Consider the following 24,124-nt stretch of genomic DNA (forward strand, 5'->3'; position numbering starts at 1 on the left):
GTAACACTTTTACAATAAAATAATAATCTTTTATGCATACCTCTATGCATGAAATTCAAATATGATAAAAGTAACACCTTTATAATAAAAACATAATCTTTTATGCCTAAAAATCCATTTGGATGAAAGTAACACTTTCATAAGAAAATTGTTCCTTTATACAAAAAAATCTATTTTGATGAAAGTAACACTTTCATAATAAAAGAAAATTATTCCTTTATGCATAAAAATAATAATAATTAATATGCATCTTCTATGCCTGAAAATGATACTTTTAGAGTATAGAATTGATAGGAATTACTCTTTTAGCATAATAAAAGATGATTCTTATTTCTAAAAATTTCACCATAACCTCCTTTGTATGGCTAACCATTTTTCAAATTTTCCTACTTAATCTTGTCTTGAAAATTAACTTTAATTGATTTAAAGTAATCTATACTAATCAAAATTATCTCTAATTGATTTAAAGTAATCTATACTAATCAAAATTAACTCTAATTGATTTAAAGTAATCTATACTAATCAAAATTCACTTATAAAAGAGAAAACATTATAAAAAGTTTATTTCAACAATCTTCACTTAACTAGGATAAAGAAGGGTTGATTCTAAGAAGAGAGAGGAGAAAAGCCTTTCGATCAAGACATAACATCCATTTATCACTTCAAACAATCATAAACATTAGAAAAACATAAAATCAATAAGAAAAATACAAGAATCTCTACTTACATAATTTCATGGAGCTTTCCTTTAGCTTGATGGTTTGAGGGTTCAACTCTTGTTTGTAACAAGAGTGGCCACCAATCTTTGGAAGAGGGAATTGTCAAAAACTAGTGAATTATTAATAAATTCACAGTTCTTGGCTTGGGAGGAGCAGAGTAACAGTGCATAAAACACTATTAAGTTTCAACAAAGGGAAGGGATTCTATTTATAGAAAAAAGTGAGCCTCTAACCAACCAACTGATTCTAGAATTTTCCAGATCAGTTTGGTCAATTTTTGACCATTTTTAGGTCAGTTTTGCTCACTTTTTGGATCTAGTTGAAACAGGAGAGAGGAGAGATGAAAATATCTCATTATTTGGGAGTTTAATACTCATTCAAGCATGTGAAATAGGCGCCCTCTTCATGAGGAAAATTCCCCCATGCAGAGGTGTCAAAAATGCATCATTTCACCTAAATATCTCTCTTTTTTAACTATTAACCTTGTCCTTAGTCAACTCTTCGTCTTATGTGAGTATTTACTCATTTTTAGGAGATTTTTCTTTTATTTCTTCATTTATCTCCTCCCTACATTTGGATGAATCTTATTGGTCCATAGGAACCTTAATTTAAAATTTCAAAAAAATCTTCACCCCCAAGATAATGCCTCTTGAACAGATTATACTTAATTTCTAATGCACCTTGTGAAAATATTTTTGAACTTCTATTTCAGGGAAACTTATTTTAATAAGATGAGGTATTTTTCTATCCAAAAATATTTAAAATCTGAATATTATCTCTCAGAATATTTTCTCTCTCTAGACCAAAACAGGTAGAAACAAGATCTCTTATATTTCTGAAGAGGGAAATGATTACAGGGGAAGATACTGGACATCCTGAGAGAGGCTAGGGGGAGGAATCTTATACAACCGGATATTTTGGAGGATTATGATCAGTGATACTATGGTTTCATTAAAAGATTATTTTTAAAGACAGCTAAATCTGTGGAAAAAGGCAATTTCGTATTGGGTGTGTAAGTGGTGTGACTTGCTTGAAGTTTACACGAAGTGGTGTGACTTGCTTGAATTTACATGAAGATCCAGCTAAGGGGCTTGGGAACTCTTTTCCTTGGTACCCAGGACAAAACCTAACCAAATTCTTAAATGGATCCCATCACTATAATGGTTGGGGGCGGTTGGCTAACCCACGGGACTAGATGGGGTTAGGTTGGACTGATGGATCCCTGAAATGAGACTCAATTCTGTTATGGTACAATTCTGTTATGGTACAATAGATGAAGTAAATCCGGAGAGAAATTGTTCTATGGGAAAGAATCAACGGCTCTGCCTCTCAATGAGGAAAAAAGCATTGGTCTCTATGATCCAAGTGCAAGTCTTTTCCTTGATCTGACCTCGGGACTTACGGGTTCGGTCGGATCAGTTCACTTAGTATTTACCTTATAATTCCAAGGACCGTGACTACCCATATATACCGAGGATATAACGGCAGCTCTTTACTAGCAGTATATACGAGAAAATCTAAGACCTTGAAATTATAAGCAAAAATGCTATCCAGATGATGAATTTGAATGTGGTTGATATGAATTTAAATGTGGTTGATATGAATTTAAAATTCTGGTTGAGAATTGATGAGTTGATTTGGATTCTGATTGAAAAATTATGATTCTTGAATTCTAGTTGAAAGAAAATAAGTTTAACAAAGCCACAATGAGGATGAATTGGACGAATCCCAGTGATGATCATAATAACTAGAATGATGATTGTAACTTTAGATCCCTATGAGATTAGTGGATTGTGCTGACAGATTGCTACTGTTAACACTTGACCCAGTGGATCAAGTTAAGGGATGACAAATTGAGAACTTGCATGATTGAAATTCCGTGGAGGAATGTTCAGATAAAATTTTCGGTCTAATGGACCATTATTGTGTTAAGAATATCAATGATATGATCTGAATGAATTGTTATCTGATAATGAGTTATATATAAGGGATCTTTATCCCATGATTCTGTTGGGTTGACCAGACTATAAGGAACCCCAGAATCAGTTGGATCTTAAGAGAAAGAGTTGTCCCCCAGCTGCGAGATGAGGACATCTCGTGTTTTTTAAGTGGGGTAGGATGTAAGATTCCTCCCTCTAGCTTTTGAGGTGTATAGGTGTAAGAACCTCCCCTTCTAATCTTATAATTATTCCCCTCTCTGAAATAAAAGAAAGATCCTGTTTTGGCCTGGAGAGAGAAAATGTCTAGAGGGAGGTTATCCAAAATTGAGATATTTTTTTATATAAAAATCCTCCTAGTGTTTAAAATGGTTTCCCCTGAAACATAAATTCAAAAGAACTTTCCAATGTGCAATTGGAATTAATTGAAAATGTGTATAAAGGACCTTAGCCTAAGGGTCTAGATTTTCAAAAATTTATGGATTATGGTCCAATTAAGGTTCTTGTGGGCCAATAGGATCAATTCAAGTGTGAGGAGGAGATAAATCCAATAAATAAAAGAAAATACCCAAAAATGAGTAAATTCCCACATAAGATGAAGAGTTGACTGAGTACAAGGTTTATTTAGTAAAAAACTATGAGATATTACTAAAAAAATGAGATATTTTGCGCATAATGATACATTTTTGACACCTTGGTAAGGAGAAGGGGGCACTTCAAGGAGGCACCTATTTCACACATGTGGTGGAGTTTTTAACTCAAAAATGTTGTGATATTTTTATCTCTCCTCTCTCCTGGATCAAACCAAATCAAAAGGGAGCCAAACTAGGTCCAAATCTTGTCCAAATTCAGCCAAACTAAACCTGGAAAATTCTAGAACCTAGTTGGACTTGGTTAGAGGCCTCCCTCACCTATAAATTGTTGGTTAGAGGCCTCGCTCACCTAGTTGGACTTGGTTAGAGGCCTCCCTCACCTATAAATTATTGGTAAAAGCATAATGAGTGATAATGCAAGCTTAATGTGAGCAAGGGATGATAAATGAGCTATGGTGGTTCAAGATAAGCCATGGTGGTCACATGAGCAAAAAGGTAATTAACTAGTACTTAATCAAGGATTAAGGGAACAAAATGGCAGCATAATGAAGAGCTTCACATAGCATAGAAATTCGTATTTTTCTCATTAGGAGGGCCATCATTTTATAGCCAAAGTGTACAAGGTTGAGTGACATCATTGCTTACATATCATCAAGGGCATCCAAGGCCATCTCCCCCCACATGGCTCCCTAGAATATAGCCTCCAAAGCATCTTCTGAAACTCGCCTCTTCCAAGTCATTCACCTAGATTCTCTTCATATTACATGGTCCTTTTACATTTCATTGTGTGCCTTAACCTTAGGCCATGACATTGATCACATATTCCAACACCCTCCCTTGATCATGGCATGGTATATTGCCCTCCCTTCATCCAAACATTACATGAAAGAAAAGAAGCTTAACTCATAAGAAGTATAGCTCTACAGTACATAAAAGAAGTTAGCATAGCTCATAGGGAGCATGGCTTCTACATTGCGAAAAGAAAATAGCATGACATGAAAACATTCCTCTCCCATACCCCATCATCATCATAGCATCATCATCATCATATCCATGGGCATCATCATATTTTGTTGGTCATGGAGACCCAACTCCCCATCAATCCCCCCTTGAGGGCTACATGGCCTACTGAGAGATATTGTGGGCATCATAAAAATAACACAACCTACATCATCGGTGGTTAGAGGTGTCCATACATAAACATTTGGGTAAGAGAGCGCATAAACATTGTTGGCTTTAGAAAGCCCAATCTGCATCTATCGCTTCATCAAAAGAGGTAGTAACATTGTTACATGCTTGAATTGCTTCTTCGGAATCATTCGAAGTGCTTGCCATATTTGCATCTATCGCTTCATCAAAAGAGGTAGTAACATTGTTACATGCTTGAATTGCTTCTTCGGAATCATTCGAAGTGCTTGCCATATTTGCCTGGTTGGTGTAGCATTTGTCGGCGAGGTGAGCTGGCTTTCCACATTTGGTGCACATTCGCTTTGGCTTGTATTTGTAGTAGCAATTCTTGAGAAGATGGCCTGTCCTTCCACAATGTGTACATTGGAGTGGTTTGCCGGCTTGCTTTTGAACAAGGTATGCCTGGGTTGAGACAAGATCAATGGCCCTACCTTTCAACTTCTTCTCTTCTTCCAAGAGAACACTCTCTATCTCCTCCAAAGTGGGATCCTGCATGTACTTTAAGGTCAGCATGAGTGTATCATACTCGGATGGCATTAACTTTAGGAGGATAGCTATGGCATCACTTTCCTTGACTGGTTCATTGATGGCTTCGAGCTGGGCCATCAAGCTCTTCATGGTGTTGATGTGAGACGCAAGTGTCTCATCAACCTTGAACTCTAGACTGTAAAAGTCTACTTTGAGATTGATTTTGCTGTGGAGCCCTTGAGCACCAAAGGATTTATCCAATGAATTCCAAGCAATTTGTGAAGATGTTCCATTACCAATGTAATGTATATAACTATCTTCAACTCCAAGGGCAATGAGAGATAATGCTTTCTCATCCTTGTTTTGCCAAGAGACTTCTCCTTCTCGTGTGGCAGGTTTAGGTATAGTACCATTGACTATGCCTCAAACTCCTTCTTTCATTAGTAAGAACCTCATTTTGACTTGCCAAGTGTGGAAATCATGACCGTTGAATTTCTTGATGAAATGTAAAGAGGATGATGACTCCATGATTGGAATTGAACAATGCAAAGTATTGAAAGCTAGAATCCCTCTTCACCATATAGATGCATGTTATTACTCAAGAATTCCCCAAACCCATAAGCCTTTGCATAGTAATAATAACTGGGCCTAGACTTGATTTTCATCCTAGGTTTTCTAATTTTGCTTTTGGGTTTCAATGATTTCTTGATATAAGCTTCATTAAGTGATTCCGCATCCAAAGGCGTGATTGCAAAGAGGTATTCAACTCAATATGCATATTAAAATGTCATCACAATAGATAATTACTATTAAGTACATGATGATTAGTGGAGGTGATTAATTCAAAGAGAGAAAATTGCCCCAAAAAACAGAGTGAGCTTTGAGCAATTGAATGAAGCTCTTCCCAAATGAGAAACATAAAATGCTTTAAACCAAGTGAAAACCAAGGTGTTGGCTTTAAACTCAGCACTCAAACATGTCAAGATGCTGCTTCAATCTCTGGAAATCTTCTCTACAACACAGCATGTACTGCTACTGATAAATTAATTAGAACAGCAGCTACAGTGGACCATTGCTCATGAAAATCAACACGTGGGGGCTTCATAGCATCAACATTATGCTCACAAGAGGAATTAGCAAACCATTCACCATACAGCACGAATTAGACGAATTTTGCCAAAAAACAGCGTGCTATTGCAGAGTCCATTGCGCCGCGTAGACTGCGTGGGAGCTCACATGGAGCTAGGCGTCGATGGAGCCGGTTTTTGCAAGCTTTCTTTTGAATCAAGAAGCTTGTGATTTGATGGATTATAGAGCCCGTATGAAGCAAAAAACCAGCAGGGGGTGAGTTGGAGCTTTAATGGAAAGCTTGCAAAAGTGAGAAATATGATTAATGGTGTTAATTACTATGCCTAAGGATAACCTGGCTCTGATACCATGGTAAAAGCATAATGAGTGATAATGCAAGCTTAATGTGAGCAAGGGATGATAAATGAGCTATGGTGGTTCAAGATAAGCCATGGTGGTCACATGAGCAAAAAGGTAATTAACTAGCACTTAATCAAGGATTAAGGGAACAAAATGGCAGCATAATGAGGAGCTTCACATAGTATAGAAATTCGCATTTTTCTCATTAGGAGGGCCATCATTTTATAGCAAAAGTGTACAAGATTGAGTGACATCATTGCTTACATATCATCAAGGGCATCCAAGGCCATCTCCCCCCACATGGCTCCCTAGAATATAGCCTCCAAAGCATCTTCTGAAACTCGCCTCTTCCAAGTGGGGGTTTACCCTTCATTCATTCTCTTCATATTACATGGTCCTTTTACATTTCATTGTGTGCCTTAACCTTAGGCCATGACATTGATCACATATTCCAACATAAATAGATCCTTAGTCCTTTGTAAAAAAATCTGTGAACCATGCCATTATTATACTAAAATAATGATATTTTCTATTATCCTCTAAAAATCCTCTACAATTTGGAGAGATTGGAGCTTCTCTCTCTCTTCAACCTTCTTCGGAGCCTTCCTCAACATACTAACCAATTGATTGGTTGGGGGTCTCTCCAATTGATTGGTTGGGGGTCTCTCCAATGACTAAAGAATCAAGCAAAACAAGAGATAAAGTGTGATTTTATGGTCTTTTTCTTAATCTTCTAAATGTTTTTCACTTCTCAACCCCTCTCAAGCTTGAGAAGTATTCAATTGAATGGTTCTTTAATGCAAATGAAGCTCTCTAATGAATTTTAGTGATAAATCACATAAAGTTTACATTTATGCTTAAATTAGAATGCTTTTATGTTTATCTCTCTCTCCCCCAAAGAATGGTCATTCCTATGACCAATTCTCTATTCAATTAATGCTTCTCATGGAAAAATTCTCTATTCAATTAATGCTTCTCATGGAAAAATTCTCTATTCACAAATCAAACTCTAGGCTTGTGAAGCTAGAGGTTTAAGAAAATGGTTTTTATACTTATATGCTTGAAAAATATGGTAATATTATGAGATAAATCCATAAATTAGATTTAAGGCTAAAAGATAGTTAAACTATCATAATTGCTTTACTATGTCTTAATCTTTTCATAAAAATTAAAAATTACCAGTAATAGCAACGGAGCTATGGCAAAATTTTTAAGAAAATTGATACATAATTCATTCTTATGCATAGCGTGAAAAGACGACTTCCTACCATATTCTAGGATTGAATATCCTGAGGAATTTCTATGAAATTTGGAATTCAATCATTTAAATGGAAAAAGAGAATTCCTAACATATTGGAATTAATGGATATTTTATTTGAATTCAAAGATGAATTTTAGATAAATTTATTTTATCTATGAGAAATACTTAAATGATAAAAGAGGAATTCCTATGACAATTGGAATTCAATCATTTCTAGGCCAAGCAATTGGCAAAAATTTAAAAAAAGTCCCATTATCGGTATCAAATTAGAAAAAGCTACTAAATGGGATGTGATAAGATGTAAATAGGATACGATATGATGTGAATGGGATGTGATAAGATGAAAATAGGATGCGAATGGGATGTGAATGGGATACGAATGGGATGTGATAAGATGTGGTAAGATGAAAATGAATGGGGATGAGATGTGAAGGAAATGGATGTGGATGTGAATGATGAGATGAGAATGAGATGAGAGGATATGTGAAAGGGTGAGATGGAAGTAAATGGATGTGGATGTGGATGTGTATGTGATGTGATTGGATGGAAAATGAGGAATACGTATGAATTGGACGTGGATTAAGTAATGTGGATTGATGTGGAACAATGTGGAAAGACGAGAGTTTGTTATAGAAATTGCATTTATGACATGTTTTTAAATGACTGTTTTATGTCAAGAATGCTGGAGAAGCATTTTGATCGTCTTGTGAATGAGGTCGTGGGAGACCTAACTGATAAAGTTGCAATAGCTAATGGAGAGTCAACGGAGGACGTCTCGCGTAGCAAGGTCGACTGAGGTCTTAGGACTTGACCAGCCTCGGTTCGATTTAATGGTAAGCTTTTGGTACGATGGACGAGGGACCAAGGAAGCGGCCTATGAGTGAAGCGCTAGGTGACCTGTGAGAAGGATCCTAGAGGATGCTGACCATACGGTGCTCGGGCTCATGGTCGCCAAAGATACCCACACGTGCGTCGAGGAAGATATTGAAACAAGGAGTAAGAGTTGTTTTCTAAAACGGGGCATGGATCTGGTTAATTGACCTTGCTGGTCCTCAACGGATGAGTTCATGACTCTTTTATATGGATCTGTTGGTTGATCTTGCTGATCTTCAACAGAGATTCCATCTGGATTTTTATAAGTGAATATATTGCCGGGTACTATGAGCTAGGAACTATCAAAAACGTTAGAGTAAAAATATCCTGGAGGAATCGCCTGGCGAGGGAAAGTTTTTCGAGTTTGGTTTTGGAAGAACCGAGGGATTAGTCTCTTGTTCGGATATCCGTTGGGGGCGAGGCCCTGCCTCGTATAAGAAGTCCTACTTCCACTGCTACCACCCCCAAATTCATTGCGCAGAGGGAGCAAGGATCTTTCAGCTGTGGTATCAGAGTGAATTGGCTAAAGTGGATCAACCAAGAAGCCAGAAATGTCAAAAATTTATGAAGTAGTAGTAAAAGGTTGGAATTGTGTGATGAAATTCATACAAATTGATATTCAGAATGAAGATTCATAAATACGTAATTGGGTCTTCAGATGGAAGTACCGCAATTGTATGGAATCTTTGACTTGCTTGAGGCCTAGATATAATAGTATTTACGTTATAATTCCAAGGATCGTGACTACCCGTATATACCGAGGGTATAACTGCAGCTCTTTATTGGCAGTATATACGAGAAAATCTAAGACTTTGAAATTATACGCAAAAAATGCTATTGAGGTTGATATGATTTTAAAATTCTGGTTGAGAATTGATGAGTTGATTTGGATTCTGATTGAAAAATGATGATTCGTGAATTCTAGTTGAAAGAAGATAAGTTTAACAAAGCCATACATGAGGATGAATGGGACGAATCCCAGTGATGATGATAATAACTAGAATGATGCTTGACTTCAGCAGATCCCTATGAGATTAGTGGATTGTGCTGACAGATTGCTACTGTTAACACTTGACCCAGTGGATCAAGTTAAGGGATGACAAATTGAGAACTTGCATGACTGAAATTCCCGTGGAGGAATGTTCAGATAAAATTTTCGGTCTAATGGACCATTATTGTGTTAAGGATATGAATGATATGATCTAAATGAATTTTTATCTGATAATGAGTTCTATATAAGGGATCTTTATCCCAGGATTCTGTTGGGTTGACTAGACTATAAGGAACCCCAGAATCAGTTGGAACTTAAGAGAAAGAGTTGTCCCCCAGCTACGAGATGAGGACATCTTACGTTTTTTAAGTGGGATAGGATGTAAGATTCCTCCCTCCAGATTTTGAGGTGTATAGGTGTAAGAACCTCCCCTTCTGATCTTATAATTATTCCCCTCTCTGAACTAAAAGAAAGATCCTGTTTTACTCTATTTTGGCTTGGAGAGAGAAAATGCCTAGAGGGAGGTAATCCAAGATTGAGATATTTTTGGATATAAAGATCCTCCTAGTGTCTAAAATGGTTTCCCCTGAAAAAGAAATTCAAAAAGAACTTTCCAATATGCAATTGGAATTAATTGAAAATGTGTATAAAGGACCTTAGCCCAAGGGTCTAGATTTTCAGAAATTTATGGATTATGGTCCAATTAAGGTTCTTGTGGTGGGGGGCCAATAGAATCAATCCAAGTGTGGGGAGGAGATAAATCCAATGAATAAAAGAAAATACCCAAAAATGAGTAAATGCCCACATAAGATGAAGAGTTGACTAAGTAAAAGATTTATTAGTAAAAAACTATGAGATATTACTAAAACAATGAGATATTTTGGGTATAATGATACATTTTTGACACCTTGGTAAATAAGGAGAAGGGGGGGGCACTTCAAGGAGGCACCTATTTCACAGATGTGGTGGAGTTTTTACTCAAAAATATTATGATATTTTTATCTCTCCTCTCTCGTGGATCAAACCAAATCATACACATCCACATCCATTCTTCCACATACACATCCACATTCATTCTTCCACATACATTCTTCCACATACACATCCACATTCATTCTTCCACATACATTCTTCTACATACACATCCACATCCATTCTTCCACATACACATCCACATTCATTCTTCCACATACACATCCACATTCATTCTCATTACATCACATTTTATCACATCCTATCACATCCTATCACATCCCGTACACATCTTATCGCGTCCGTTCACATTCTATCACATCCCATACACATCTTATCGCGTCCGTTCACATTCTATCACATCCCATACACATCTTATCGCATCCATTCTCATCCTATCGCATCCCGTTTACATCTTATCGCATCCTATTTTCACCTTATCTCATCCATTCACATGCTATTCCCATTTAATAGCGTTTTCTACGTTGATCCCGATATAATGGGACTTTTTCTAAATTTGTGCCAATTGCTTAGCCTAATTAAAGATTCTTTTTCTCGACAACTATCTCCATATTCATTCTCAATTTCTCAAATGAATTATATTCAATATTCCTCTTTTGAATTAAAGAATTCATGGGATTTACAAAAATCAATTCGTATTTTCACTTTTGATAATTAATCATAAATTGAATTATACTAAAAATTCCTCTTCTTCTCATTTAATTTCTTGGATCTCAAATACCATGGGAATTCTTCTTTTTGCATTTAATTAATTGCATTCCAATGTCATGGGTATTCCTCTTTTATCATCAAATATTTCTCATAAAGTAATTTCATCTAAAATAAAATAACCATTAATTCAATATGCTAGGAATTTGATGGAATTCCGAATGTCATAGGAATTCCTTATTTAACATTTAAATATTTCTCATAAATAAAATAAATTTATCTAAATTTTATCTTTGAATTTAATTAAAATACTCATTAATTCCAATATACTAGGAATTTCTCTTTTTCCATCTAAATGATGGAATTCCAAATGTCATAGGAATTCCTCTTTTAACATTTAAATATTTCTCATAGATAAAATAAATTTTTTTAAAATTAATCTTTGAATTTAATTAAAATACTCATTAATAACAATATACTATGAATTTCTCTTTTCCCATCTAAATGATGGAATTCCAAATGTCATAGGAATTCCTCTTTTAACATTTAAATATTTCTCATAGATAAAATAAATTTATCTAAAATTTATCTTTAAATTTAATTAAAATACTCATTAATTTCAATATGCTAGGAATTTCTCTTTTCCCATCTAAATAGTTGAATTCCAATATGGTGGGAATTTCTCTTTCACCATTTAAATTTATCTATGCAAAAAGATAAATTTAACTAAAATTCTTCTTTAATTTTTAAGTAAAATCTACATTATTTTAGCATCCCAATTTTTCTCTTACTTCATTGGAATACATGGATTTCCATTGTCATGAAGATTACTCTTTAAACATAAAAATGGATTACTAGAAATTTCTCTTTTTTCTAATTAAATATTTATGCATAAACATAAAAATCAAATTTTCCATGATTATAATGAGAATCATTCAATTAATTCTAGGATGATTAATCCTAGAATATGGTAGGAAGTCTTCTTTTCATATTATGAATGAAAATCATTTATGTGTTAATTTTTCAAAAATTTTACCATAGCTCCGCTGCTATTACTGATAATTCTCAATAATTTGAAAGCATAAAGTTTAGTAATATCCCCTATGATTAGAATAACCATTAAATGGATCAATATCCAATTATGGACATTTTTCCATAAATTAAATAGCATAAAAGCATTAAAAAGCCACTTATTTGGCCTCTAATTTGACAAGCATAGAAATTACTTTTAGATTAGAGAATTGCTTCATGTGAGAAGCTTCATTTGAATATAGAATAGGTCATAGGAATGACCATTCTTTGGGGGGGGGAGAGAGAGAGAGAGAGAGAGAGAGAGAGAGAGAGAGAGAGAGAGAGAGAGAGAGAGAGACATGCTTAAAAAAACATTTAATTTAAGCATAAATGGAAATTTATGTGTTTTATCACCACAATTCATTAAAGAGCTTCAATTGTATTAAAAAGCCATTCAATTGAATGCTTCTCAAGCTTGAGAGGGGTCGAGAAGAGAGAAACATTTGGAGATTAAAGAAAAAAATCCATAAACCACATTTTATCTCCTAGGTTGCTTGATTCTTTGATCTCAAAGTAGAGGCACCCAGCCAATCAATTGGATTAGTATATTAATGAAGTCTCCAAGCAAGATTGAAGAGAGAGAAAGAAGCTCCAATATCTTTAATTTATAGAGGATTTTTAGAGGATAATATAAAATATCATTATTTCAGTATAATACTAGCATTGTATAGTTCTCATATTTTTTTACAAAGGGCTAAGGATCTATTTATAGGTGAGGGAGGCCTCTAACCAAGTCCAACTAGTTCTAGAATTTTTCAAGTTCACTTTGGCTGAATTTAGACAAGATTTGGACCTAGTTTGGCTCCCTTTTGATTTGGTTTGATCTAGGAGAGAGGAGAGATAAAAATATCATAATATTTTTGAGTTTAAAACTCCACCACACATGTGAAATAGGCGCCTCCTTGAAGAGCCCCCTTCTCCTTACAAGGTGTCGAAATTAAATCATTATACCAAAATATCTCTTTTTTTTAGTAATACTCATAGTTTTTTACTAATAAACCTTGTCCTTAGTCAACTCTTCATCTTATGTGAGCATTTACTCATTTTTAGGAGTTTTTCTTTTATAAATTGGATTTATCTCCTCCCCACACTTGGATTGATTCTATTGGCCCATAGGAACCTTAATTGGAGCATAATTCAAAATTTTTTGAAAATCTAGACCCTTAAGCTAAGCTCCTTTATACTTATTTTCAATTAATTCCAAATGAACATTGGAAAGTTCTTTTTGAATTTCTGTTTCAGGAGAAACCATTTTAGACACTAGGAGGATTTTATATCTAAAAATATCTCAATTTTAGATTATCTCTCTCTAGATATTTTCTCTTTCTAGGTCAAAATAGGGTAAAATAGAATCTTTCTTTTATTTCAAAGAGGGGAATAATTACAAGATCAGAAGGGGAGGTTCTTACACCTGTACACCTTAAAAGCTGGAGAGAAGAATCTTACAGATAATGAGTTCTATATAAGGGATCTTTATCCCAGGATTTTGTTGGGTTGACCAGACTATAAGGAACCCCAGAATCAGTTGGAATTTAAGAGAAAGAGTTGTCCCCCAACTGCGAGATGAGGACATCTTGCGTTTTTTAAGTGGGGTAGGATATAAGATTCCTCCCTCCAGCTTTTAAGGTGTACATGTGTAAGAACCTCCCCTTCTGATCTTATAATTATTCCCCTCTCTGAAATAAAAAAAAGATCCTATTTTACCCTATTTTTGCTTGGAGAGAGAAAATGTCTAGAGGGAGGTAATCCAAAATTAAGATATTTTTGGATATAATAATCCTCCTAGTGTCTAAAATGGTTTCCCCTGAAACAAAAATTCAAAAAGAACTTTCCAATGTGCAATTGGAATTAATTGAAAATGTGTATAAAGGACCTTACCCTAAGGGTCTAGATTTTCAGGATTTTATGGATTATGGTCCAATTAAGGTTCTTGTGGGCCAATAGGATCAATCCAAGTGTGGGGAGGAGATAAATCCAATAAATAAAAGAAAATACCCAAAAATGAGTAAATGCCCACATAAGATGAAGAGTTGACTGAGTACAAGGTTTATTTAGTAAAAAACTATGAGATATTACTAAAAAATGAGATATTTTGCGTATAATGATACATTTTTGACACCTTGGTAAGGAGAAGGGGGCACTTCAAGGAGGCACCTTGGTAAGGAGAAGGGGGCACTTCAAGGAGGCACCTTGGTAAGGAGAAGGGGGCACTTCAAGGAGGCACCTATTTCACACATGTGGTTGAGTTTTTAACTCAAAAATATTGTGATATTTTTATGTCTCCTCTCTCCTGGATCAAACCAAATCAAAAGGGAGCTAAACTAGGTCCAAATCTTGTCTAAATTCAGCCAAAGTGAACCTGGAAAATTCTAGAACCTAGTTGGACTTGGTTAGAGGCCTCCCTCACCTATAAATAGATCCTTAGTCCTTTGTAAAAAAATATGTGAACTATACCATGCTGGTATTATACTAAACTAATGATATTTTCTATTATCCTCTAAAAATCCTCCATAATTTTGAGAGATTGGAGCTTCTCTCTCTCTTCGACCTTCTTTGGAGCCTTTCTCAACATACTAACCAATTGATTGGTTGGGGGCCTCTCCAATGACTAAAGAATCAAGCAAAATAAGAGGTAAAGTGTGATTTTATGGTCTTTTCCTTAATCTTCTAAATGTTTTTCACTTCTCAACCCCTCTCAAGCTTGAGAAGTATTCAATTGAATGGTTCTTCAATGCAAATGAAGATCTCTAATGAATTTCAGTGATAAATCACATAAAGTTTACATTTATACTTAAATTAGAATGCTTTTATGTTTATCTCTCTCTCTCCCCCAAAGAATAGTCATTCCTATGACCAATTCTCTATTCAATTTATGCTTCTCATGGAGAAATTCTCTATTCACAAATCAAACTCTAGGCTTGTAAAGCTAGAGGTTTAAGAAAATGGTTTTTATACTTATATGCTTGAAAAATATGGTAATATTATGAGATAAATCCATAAATTAGATTTAAGGCTAAAAGATAGTTATACTATCATAATTACTTTACTATGTCTTAATCTTTTCATAAAATTAAAAATTACCAGTAATAGCAGCGGAGCTATGGTAGAATTTTTAAGAAAATTGATACATAATTCATTCTTATGCATAATGTGAAAAGAGGACTTCCTACCATCTTCTAGGAATATCCTAGGCTAAAAGAATAATTTTTGTCACATTGTGATGTGAAACGGGATAGATGTGAATGCATGAGATATGATGTAAATGGATGAGATGTGATGGAATGTGAATCGGGATTGATGCGAATGAATGAGATGTGAGGTGAAATGGATGTGATGTGATGTGGATCGGGGTAGATATGAATGGATGAGATGTGAATGAATGTAATGTGATGTGATGTGGATATCGGTAGATGCGAGTGGATGAGATGTGATGAGGATAAATGAGGAAAGATGTGATGAGATGGAAAATGATGTGATTGGATGAGAATGGAAATACATATGAATTGGACGTGGTTTAAGTAATGTGGATTGATGTGGAACGACGAGAGTTCATTATAGAAACTGTATTTATGACCTATTTTTAAATGATTGTTTTATGTCAAGAATGCTGGAGAAGCATTTTGACTATCTTGTGAATGAGGTCGTGGAGACCTAACTAATAAAGTTGCAACAGCTGACAGAGAGTCAACGGAGGACGTCTCGCGTAGCAAGGTCGACCGAGGTCTTGACCAGCCTTGGTTCGATTTAAAAATGGTGAGCGATGCTCAGGCTCTGGGTCGCCGAAGATACCCACGCGTGCGTTGAGTATATTGGTACAACACATAATTTTCTCACCTATGCATTAGTAAAAATACTTAAACCTTTTCGAGGCCAAGAGTGATCATTGTCATATGGTATCTTTAGCAAATGGTCATGACCAAATCGTTTGATTTAATGATTTTAGACATTCCCTTAGTTATGCAAGGATTCACAACTTGGGTAAATTTTCAGATTATGCACCAACGCTATTCTAGGTTATGTGGGCATTTCACTTAGGCAGTTTATGTCATAATCATGGAGACAATAGACTTGAGATTGTGCATGAGGATATGCATGTTGTTATGCATGGTGAAAGCATGATGTGCAGGTTATACCGATGATTTCTTCCATGGAGTTGCGTTGAGCTTTTGCTAAGGATGCTATTGAGCAGTTAAACCATTGTTATATTTTGACAATTATCAGCTCGACTTACCTACGATAAGTCCCCATATTTACCTCTAATGATTACATTTTTTTATTATTTTTAAATTATTTTAAATTTTCTATTTTTCTTAACCATTTCATTTTGTGGCAACAATTCACCAATGTAAGATTTATGGTTCTTTTTCTAGTCTTAATTTATTTTTGCCAAAACCTTGGGCAACAAAGTTTATATTCCAAATCTGCAAATTCATGTGATGGATTTTACATTTTTGAGCTAACTTATTAACATCTTGATCTTAGTGTTGCAATTTAGTTTGTAGAAACAAAGTGATTCTTATATTTATTCTATTGGATTCGAGTGTTACTCATTGGTCTCTAAGTCTGTCGGAGGTATTACATGTCCACCATGAGAACCTCTGAGCCATGCTCGATCAGCATTTGAGCCATGTTTGGACCTCTAAGTTTACTCCATAAACCATGCCAATTTTGGCATAAACCATGGTTAACTGTGTGTTAACCAACTATGTGCGCTGGTATAATTTTGTCAAGATTAACTGTGTGTTAATCAGTTGTGTGCACTAACATATTTTAGTTTAAACGAGGGTTAACTATGTGTTAACCAGCTATATGTACTGGTATAATTTTGTCAAGATTAACTGTGTTAATCGGATGTATGAGTTGACATATTTTAGTTTAAACTAGGGCTAACTATGTGTTACCAGCTATGTACTGGTGTAATTTTATCAGGATTACCTATATGTTAATCGACTATGTACACTAATGTATTTTAGTTTAAACTAGGGTTAACTATGTGTTAACCAACTGTGTGCACTGGTATAATTTCATCCAAGATTAACTGTGTGTATTGGCTGTGTGCACTGATGTTAACCAGCTATGAGCTGGTATAATTTCGTTAGGATTAACTATGTGTTAATCGGTTGTGTGTACTGACATATTTTACTTTAAACCAAGGTTAGCTATGTATTAATCAGCTGTGTGCACTGGTATAAGATTATCAAGATTAACGGTGTGTTAATCAGCTATGTGCGCTGAGAAGAGGGTATGTTAGTCATAACCTCTATGGTCGAATGGGGACGCCTATGTGATCATTGCTTACACATGGGAATGATCAATGTGTTTAATCACTTGTGTGTGCTAATATTTCCAATCCAGGACAATTGCTTCTTGAACCGGGAGGACTATCATGGGAGTGAGTTTTTTTGATATTTTATTACCCAATTTTTGTAAAAGAAATCTTGTAGAACAAGCATGGGTATAATAAAAACTATAAATACTTAACCGAAAATGCTTTTAGCACACGCTTAGGGGGGGTAGTTGGTACCTAATCCTAGGATTGACCACGTACTATGAGCTCTGTCAGCCTTGGAGTGAAGGAAATAGAGGATTAGGGCTTTGGAGTAGAGGATGGGGAATGAACATGTACTATGATCTCTTTCAACCTTGTATTTGTAAACAAAAGAACATCAACCAATGCTTTGTTGGGATCTATTGATGACATGTGCTAGAGCTAGTGCAAATGCACTATTCTATTATCTTTCTCTTTGTTGGGGTCCATGAATGGCTCTAGCCACTTGACATGTGCTAGAGCTTATGCAGATCGACTATTCTATTATCTTTCTCTTTGTGTAATTTTTGATAGGTTTTGCTTTGATGATATGCCCTCTTATTGGCCTCTTCAATCTCTTGGCTAGCCTTTGCCATGTCGCTTCAAGAAACTCAATCTCAATAACCAACCCATAACCTATGCAGAGATATTCAGGGTCTTCATATGTAACCAAACTACCTCCAGAAAGAATCTATAACATGCAATTTTGTTGGAATCAACGTAGTTCCCCAATCTGTGCTCTCTTGCTTGTCATTCTCCAAACAGAGCCATTGAAGCTTCAGCACAAAAGCTAATGTAATTTTTCTATCCAGCCTACTATTGGTAATAATAGCTTACTCTCCACCGCTATGCATTAAACTTAATCCTACGGTGCCCTAGGACCACCACATCCCCTTATTGAAGTTGACTCTTCTACACTAGGATGAACTAACATGCTCATCCATCCGTGCAAAACATACTAACCCCACCTTGCTAAATAGCATTTCTTCCTCCGATCCTGAATCACCTGAAAGACGTAGAATCTTTTCAATCTTTCTTCATCCATTTGCAATAACTAGTTCATCCGATGTGATATAGATTCCTTTGGACTCTCCTTTTGGCTACTACAATCCGTAAACTAGGAACCAAAAACTCCATGGGAACCACTGCCTCAGTGCCACCTCAACAGCCGTGTTGAAAGACTAGAGTGCAGAGTACAACTCTTCATCCTAGTCCTTTTGGTTTTCATCAACCACCTTCTTCATAATCCGCCTGCAAGATCTTATTACTAGACTCTACTTGATCATTCTCTTGTGAATAATACACAGTAGATTTCTTGTGTATATCAAGTGCCAAGTGACTAACTCCTTTATCACTTTATTTAGGAAATGCTTACTCAGGTCACTGACCAACTCAATGGGGCATCCAAATTTGGTCATGATCATTTCATAAAGGAACTTAGCTACTATTTGACCTGTATTATCCTGCAAAGCTTTGGCTTCCACCCACTTTGTATTGTAATCTATGGCAACCAGAATATATCTATTACCCATCCTTTAGTCAACTGGTTTAATTGGACCGACAACGTCCAATCCCCACTTATGAAAATGTTCTAACGATAGAATCGGGTTGTGAGGCATTCGATCTCTCTTTGTCTGGCTGTCCAAGTTGCTGACAAAACACCACACCATTTTGCAAACCTATCAGCATCTCCTAGGAGTGAAGGCCACCACAGTCTGCTTTGCAAAAAAATTTGACCAATTACATCTCTTGCAAAATGCCCTCCACTAATACCTTGGTGAGCTTACCACAGAACCGCGTCCTGTTCATGAGGAGGAACACATCTTCAAAGAATCTGATCAACTCCCTTCTTATACAACAATCAGCAACAATCACCCAAAAATTCATGCTACAGACCATTAGGAGCTTCCATTTGTCCCTAGAAGACAATCCATCTCCCATTACTCCAGTAGTGACAAATTGTAGCATCTCATCATACCATGTAGCCATAATAGGGATTGCCTCAATGGTGAATAGATGACGTGAATCCGGATGTGAATGGATGAGATGTGATGACATGTGAATCAAGATAGATGCGAATGAATGAATGGATGAGATGTAATGTGATGTGAAACGGGATGTGAATAGATGAGATGTGATGTGACGTGAATGAATGGATGAGATGTAATGTGATGTGAATCCGGATGTGAATGGATGAGATGTGAATGGATGAGATGTGATGACATGTGAATCATGATAGATGTGAATGAATGAATGGATGAGATGTAATGTGATATGAAACAGGATGTGAATGCATGAGATGTGAGGGATGTAAATGTGTATGTGAAGAATGGATATGGACGTGTATGTGAAGAATGGATATGGATGTGTATGTGAAGAATGGATGTGAATGTGTATGTGAAGAATGGATGTGAATGTGTATGTGAATGTGTATGTAAAAGGATGGATGTGGATGTATGTGAAAGAATGGATGTGGATGTATATGTGAAAGAATGTGATGTGGATGTATATGTGAAAGAATGTGATGTGATGTAAAGAGATGTGATGTGACATGAATATATGTGGATGTGAAGTGATAGACATGAATGTATGGATAGATGTGAGTAGTTATACATGTGAACAATTGGATGGATGTGGATAAATGAGATGAGATATGTATGAATGAGATATGATGTGGATAGAAGTAACGTGGATAGAATGCATGTGATGGGATGGTTATGAGAATGAATGTGGTGGATGAATGAATGTGATGTGATGGATGTAAATGGATGTGATAGACATGAATAGATGTGATGTGATGTAAATCGGGATGTGAATAAATGAGATATGATGTCATGTGAATAAATGAGATATGATGTCATGTGAATCGGGATGTGAGTGAATGAGATGTGATGTAAATTGGGATAGATGTGTTATGTGATGTGAACGAATATGATGTGATGAGATGTGGATAAGGGTAGATGTGATGAGATGTGGATATGGGTAGATGCGAGTGGATATGGGTAGATGTGATGAGATGTGATGAGATGTGGATATGGGTAGATGCGAGTGGATGAGATCTGATGCGGATAAATGAGGAAAGATGTGATGAGATGGAAAATATTGTGATGAGAATGGGAATACCTATGAAATAAATGAGGATTGATGTGGAACAATGTGGAAAGACGAGAGTTCATTACAGAAATTATATTTATGACTTGTTTTTAAATGACTATTTTATGTCAAAAATGCTGGGGAAGCATTTTGACCATCTTGTGAATGAGGGTGTGGAGACCTATCTGATAAAGTTGCAACAGTTGATGGAGAGTCAACAGAGGACATCTCACATAGCAAGGTCGGCCGAGGTCTTGACCAACCTCGGTTCGATTTAAATGGTGAGATTCTGGTACAGTGGATGAGGGACCAAGGAAGCGACCTATGAGTGAAGCGCTAGGTGACTTGCGAAGGATCCTAGAGGGTGCTGACCATACGGTGCTCAGGCTCTGGGTCGCCGAAGATACCCACACGTGCGTCGTGGAAGATATTGGAACAAGGAGTACGAGTTATTTTCTGAATTCGGGCATGGATCTAGTTGATTGACCTTGCTGGTCCTCAACGGATGAGTCCATGGCCCTTTTATATGGATCTATTGGTTGATCTTATTGATCTTTAACGGATATTCCATTTTGATTTTTATAAGTGAATATATTGCCGAGCACTATGAGCTAGGAACTATTGAAAGGCCCCTGAGTGGATAGGTAGTGAGGGTTTTGGTTGCCAATGATGCCATAAGTACACTGATGGAAAAATTAGGAATTAGGATTCAAGTGGACATTTTGGAAGATTATGATCAATGATACTATAGTTTCATTGAAAGATTTTTTTAAAGACAATTGAATCTGTGAAAAAGGTATTTTTTTTAAAGACAATTGAATCTGTGAAAAAGGTAATTTTATAATGGGTGTGTAAGTGGTGTGACTAGTTTTAAGTTTGCATGAATATCTGGCTAGGGGGCCTAGGAACTCTTTTCCCTGGTACCCGGGACAAAACCTAACCAAATTCTTAAATGAATCCCATCACTACAGTGGTTGGGCGGTTAGCTAACCCATGGGACTGGAAGGGGTTAGGCTGGACTGATGGATCCCTAAAATGACTCAATTCTGTTATGGTACGATAGATGAAGTAAATCCCGGATAAAAATTGTTCTATGGAAAAGAATCAACGGCTATGCCTCTCAATGAGGAAAAAAGCATTGGTCTCTATGATCCAAGTGCAAGTCTTTTCCATGATCTAACTATGATACGAGTTTGGTCAAATCAGTTCAGTTAATTAAGACTCTTTAGCTACGTTAGAGTAAATTTATCCTAGAGGAATCGCTCGTGCTTTCCGGGCGAAGAAAGTTTTTCCGGGTTCAGTTTTGGAAGAACCGATGAATTAGTCTCTTGTCCGGATATCCATGGGCAAGGCCCCGAGTGAGGGACCCTGCTCTGCGCAAGAAGTGCTACTTCCGCTGCTAGCACCCCTGAATTCGTTGCGTGGTGGGGACAAGGATCTTTCAGAGACCATGCCAAAATTTTTCCAAAATCCTATGCATGGTTGGAGTTATAGGCATTGGTGAGTATATACTATGAGCTTTTGGATGTCAATGGAGTGTTGGATGCTTGAACATAGATGCTTGAACAAGTGAATTGGGGCAAGCGGGAAGCCATTGGCTCACTAAGAAAGTCACTTGGGAAAGATTTTGAAGAATTATCAAAACCCTAATTCAGTATTATGCAAGCCCTTAGTACTTCCTTAGACCTACCCAACAAGCCCTTAACCTTTGAATTATCAAAACCCTAATTCAGTATTATGCAAGCCCTTAGTACTTCCTTAGACCTACCCAACAAGCCCTTAGTACTTCCTTAGACCTACCCAACAAGCCCTTAACCTTTGAAATCTGATATTCCTTTAGGGTAAAAATTAGGGTTTTACTAGGGTTGACAAACCCTAATTCAGTCATAGGGAGTTTATGGTCTCATAGATCTAATCACATAGGGTTGACAAACCCTAATTAGGGTTGACAAACCCTAATTCAGTCATAGGGAGTTTATGGTCTCATAGATCTAATCACATAGGCTTGTAGAACTCATCAAGGGCTTCGATTTGAGAAAGAAAGTTTTGGATTCTAATATTTCTAGCTCAAGATATAGCCAAAATACTATTTCAGCCGAAATACTATTTCAGCTGATAAACCCTAATTCAATCATAGGGAGTTTACGGTCTCATAGATCTAATCACATAGGCTTGTAGAACTCATCAAGGGCTTCGATTTGAGAAAGAAAGTTTTGGATTCTAATATTTCTAGCTCAAGATATAGCCAAAATACTATTTCTGCCCATATCCCTGAGAACCCTAAAACAGCAGCACCTCTTATCGATTTACTCAAGAGGGAAGCTTTCTTTTGGGATGCCATTGCCGACAAGAGTTTTAATGAGCTCAAAGCTTTGCTTACATCAGCTCCTATTCTTGTTTGTCCGGACTTTACAAAGACATTCTATGTGTGAGAGAGCGGATGCAAGTGGAAAAGGTCAACATGTTTTAATGTATTTTTTTATAGTTCTTTTGGGCTTTTGATGTTTATCTTGTGTCATTATGCAAGGCAAACCCAAATCTATGCGGGAGGTCTTACCTCTTGCCTTATTTTGCCTTATTTTGGAGACAAGGGTAGTGTCTGATCCCATTTTTTTACAATGATGTAATGTGCCCAATACATAATGCATATAGCATTCATTCTTATGCATATTCCCAAATGCAACTCTGGCTGTGAATAACTTGAATTTGTGTGTGGGTTAAATGCAAGATGATGATTACCACAAATTTATCAACATAATTTTACCATTAACGGAATGGTTGGAGTGTCAAACCATCTCCGAATTGCAATCTGAAGTTATAGGGATCTGTATCAGATACCTAATGGTTAATTTGAACCCTCAATCGCACCAAAAAATAGTGATTAGTGCTGATTAATCATTGACTAGAAAATTAATCCTCTATTTTGTGTGCAAAAAATAGAGTATGCAGGGAGTCCAGATCTAAGGCCTTAGAGTTCAAATGAGCTCAAATCCTTTCAAGGCCATCAATAGCAATTATTCTAGTAGAGGATTAAGCCAAGAAACACAAGATTTGACCAAACATTGAATGCTTAATCTCTGTTTCACCAAAGTCATCTGCAGATTTGATGAAGAGCAAACTTGATCAAATCAAAATCTGTCTTCACCAGCTTGTAGAGCACCCTTGAAAACCCCTAGGGCCAAGAGGAATTAGAGCCATTTCATCTGGAGCAGACAAGATCTCATTTTTTCCTAAAAAAACGGTGCTAGAAAATTATCAAAAATCAGCAGATGTAGATGGCAGTTTGGCAATTTGTTTGAATGGGCTGAAGCCTTGGGAGTATGACTATGTATGGCTAAGAGCTTGGAGGCTATTATTAAGCCTGGAGGGAGATCAAGCCCCTCCACCAGTTGGGGGTATAGAAGCTCTTTGAAAAGAAGAGGTAAAATTTGATTATCTACTAATCTTGATTAGCTAGGTGATTAAAAAGATAATGGGCTCATGAATTTGATGGATTCTAAGCTAGGCTCTGATACCATGTTAACTTTGCAGCAATGTGATGAGCTATGGTGGA

The 24,124-nt window shown here is 36.3% G+C and overlaps 1 protein-coding gene across 1 annotated transcript in view; it reads left to right on the plus strand.

Annotated features, from left to right (window-relative positions):
• Positions 1–24,124, plus strand: part of LOC147628951 (uncharacterized) — a 76,874-nt gene that overhangs the window by 51,240 nt on the left and 1,510 nt on the right. The gene's annotated exons all lie outside the window — the stretch shown is intronic.

The sequence above is a fragment of the Cibotium barometz genome, chromosome 18 (genome assembly GCF_041138505.1).
Source record: "Cibotium barometz isolate CiBa-2024 chromosome 18, ASM4113850v1, whole genome shotgun sequence".
NCBI lineage: Eukaryota > Viridiplantae > Streptophyta > Polypodiopsida > Cyatheales > Cibotiaceae > Cibotium > Cibotium barometz.